The sequence below is a fragment of the Phascolarctos cinereus genome, unplaced genomic scaffold, assembly GCF_003287225.1.
Source record: "Phascolarctos cinereus isolate Bilbo 61053 unplaced genomic scaffold, phaCin_HiC Scaffold_4;HRSCAF=312, whole genome shotgun sequence".
Taxonomy (NCBI): Eukaryota; Metazoa; Chordata; class Mammalia; order Diprotodontia; family Phascolarctidae; genus Phascolarctos; species Phascolarctos cinereus.
Window position 1 is genome coordinate 8,569,820 of NW_027555847.1, and position 3,433 is coordinate 8,573,252.

General features: G+C 39.6%; 1 pseudogene; it reads left to right on the forward strand.

Moving 5' to 3' along the window:
- The first annotated feature begins 1,134 nt into the window (after positions 1–1,134).
- LOC110192955 (E3 ubiquitin-protein ligase RLIM pseudogene) lies at positions 1,135–2,604 on the forward strand (annotated as a pseudogene).
- The last annotated feature ends 829 nt before the right edge of the window (positions 2,605–3,433 follow it).

Below are 3,433 nucleotides of genomic sequence, written 5' to 3' on the forward strand. Positions count from 1 at the left end.
TAGAGATGATGGCTGAAGAACAGGCAGCCTCCAACTTTCATCTAAAGCCCTGATCCTGGAGGGCACTGACTGGAGAATCAATACAATGAGGGAAGTTAATTGGAAAAGGACAAATAGAACTGAATCTGTAAAGTGTAGACCAGTGACTTTGACTTGAATTCTTGACAAAACTCTGAAATAAATATTAAGAGGGTGGTTAGTGAACATCTAAAGAAAGTAGTAGTAATTATAAAGAACCAGTATGGCTTCATTAAGATCAGGTCATGCTAATAATCTGTTTTACCTTTTTGATAGACTCACTACAGTACAGATTAAAAAGAGTGATATAGATAGGTTTACCTAGATGTTAACAAAACAGGTAAAGATATCTCATGGCATTCCTTTGGAAAAGATAGATATGGTCTAGAGACAATAGTATACAAGTCAGTAGATTCAGAACTAGGTGAATGAGTAGTCATTAATGACTAGATGTCAACATGGAAAGAGATCTCTAGTGGCATGCACCAGGGATCTGTGCTTGGCCTTGTGCTATTTAATATTTTTTTCTGATGATGTGAATGAGGGCAGAGATGGATGTGTACCATATTTACAAATGGTAAAATCTGGGGGGAGTAGCTGATACAGAAAACAGAAGTCAAAAAATGTTGGCAGGCTAGAAAACTACCCAAATTTATTAGGATAAAATTTAATTTGGGATAAATTTTATATATATATATATATATATATATATATATCGGGCTTCAAAAATAAGCTCTGTAGATACAGACATGAAGGTGTGGGTAGACAGAGGTTCATCTAAAAATGATCTTGCAGATACCAGCAAATTTTAAACAGCACCAACATGGCAGCAAAGATGATAAGAAATTAAGCTGCATTGGGAGAAGGAACTGGCCGCTTGTGCTATGTGCAGGGCAGCAGCCAGCCTCTACCACTGAGTCTCCCCAACCTGGTTCAGACAGTGGTGGCAGGAGGCAGGAACAGGCACCTGTGAGGGATACCCATCTCAGCAGCAACCCCTGATTTAGAGGTTGGAGAAAAGAGAAGCACAATGCACAGTGCATTGCGGCAGTTGAATGATGCTTAGGCTGCCTTGACCTCTACTTTCAAAGATAATTTTTCCACTTATTCATCACAATGGAAAGCTCAGATTCTAATGATAAAGGAAATATTGATCCACCTGAAGTTCAACATAAGCATTAGCTGGATCAATTGGATTGGGAAGAAGTTTTCTACCATTTTGTAAATAATCTGAGTGAAGATTATATGCTTATGAGGGGTAACAATGTGCTAGGTACCCTAGGTGAGATTACTGAAGAAAAATTATTGAGAAGATTTCATCCAATTAAAGAAAGTCCCCCACAACAAAGTAGTGATGAGAATAGAAAATCATCAGGTGATGTTTCTAACAATGAATCCATTGTAGACTTGCTAAATTCAGTCCAACAGACTGAAAATACAACAAGAAGTGGACAGAGAGGAAATCAATCTTGGAGAGCATCGAGCAGGACTAACCCAAATAGTGGTAATTTCAGATTTGGTTTGGAAATAAATGTAAACTATAATGGGACCTCAGATGCAGAGAACAAAAATGACCCATCTGTAGAACCTTCCATTGGGGAAGATATAGAAAATAATAGCTCAAGACATTGAAACTCCAAGAGCCAAGCCCATGTTTATCAGGTGGCATGGATCTGAAAGGAATGCCCTTGAGAAATTAGCTGAAAGTGTATCTCTTCCCAACGAAGGGCAAGAAGAAGGAGTCCAGAGCAACAGAGGATCCAAGCCAGGACTGGTAGAAATAAGCCACCTTTGACTCCAGTAACCGAGCTTCCTCAAAGAGGCCACCACAGTGTCACATCTCAGACTTTTGAAATTCTATCGTATGGTAAATGAGGCTGAAAGGAATTCTAGAACTAGACAGCATGTGCCATTGAGACAACACATGATGGGAATGAACTGTCAAATGAAAAGGCAACAACTTCTGAGATGAGAAATATCCTTTAGGCATCAGGTTCCTCAGAAATCACTGAGAGTAATGAATCTTCAGCTCCTGGACAGAGACCTCCCCAACTATAGTCCTTCATCTTCAAGTGAGAAGAATTTGTCTGGGGGAATATAGACAGAAAGACAGCACAGCTAGTAGAACTTGGTCAAAATCTCAGTCAACAAACAACACGGTCACTCATGAAAGTGGATGTGGAGGGTTTAGGAGCACGTTTTCATGTTCAGAGAGAACAGTAGTGAGAATTTCTATTCCTAGAATCTTAAGTAATGGGATTAAGGGAGACTACTTCAGTTGCAATTCAGACAATGTTAAAGCAGATAATGACTGCTTTTGGTGAATTGAGCTACTTCATGTACAGTGACAGTGATACAGACCCCAGTGGCCCACCCTTAAGTCCAAGTCTTGAAGACCCAGAATTCAGAATGCAGGATTGGGTACTAGTGGTGGTGGAGGTGGCATTAATGCTATTAATGAGTGCTGGTGGAGGTGCCACCATTAGCATTAGCAGTAGCAGCTCCAGCATTGAAAGTTTAGAAACTAACTCTGAGTTATATGATGGTAGCAATGAAGAAAGCTCAGCAGGTGTATATTCCTTCTAACTGCCTCAATAATGATATAATTCTTACAAATTACAAGTATCATCTTCCCATATAGGCATATAAACAACTTAACCTCATTGAATTCCTTATGGTTTTTCTTTCATGTTTACCTTTGTATCACTAGGTCACCTAACTCAGCAGGATATATTCTAATGACTCCCACAATTTGGGCATTGATTTTTCAGTCTAATCATAGTTGTAGACTCTTGTCTTGAACCTCGGATGAAGTCCACATAGTTTTTCCCATGGGGTAATTTCAAATGGGGTAATTGGTGAAGCAATCTCTACTATGTGCCTTTGAACCTGAGAAATTCCTTTAATGATTCCACTTCCTTTTATAAGGCTGATGATGATGATGACGATGATGATGATGATGATGATGATCTCATTAACATGCTTTGAAGGTCTATTTTGCATACTTAGTGGACCTTAGATTCTTTCTGTATTTGCATACAGGAAACCAGTGGTCAGTAAACTTCATAACCTCATGGGGCAAACTCCCAGCAAGCATCGCAGAGGATTTTTGCTTAAATGATTACCCCTTCTCCCCTTGTGCTCTGTCCTTCACCCCACCCCCATTTTCCTTTCCTCTGTTATGCACACAAAGGTCAGAAAAAAGCTTACTCTCCATGAGGGGCTATGTGTGAGCCACAGCAGTTGTGAAGAGACAGAGGAAGGCAAAATATGGGGGATGGGGTCATGTTAGTGACAACACTGTTATGTATTTTAATGAGTCAGAGATGTGAGCTCAGCAATTGATCAATCAATATTTATTAAGTGTTTACTTTGTGTCAGGCACTGTGCTAAGTGCTAGAGATATAAAAACAGG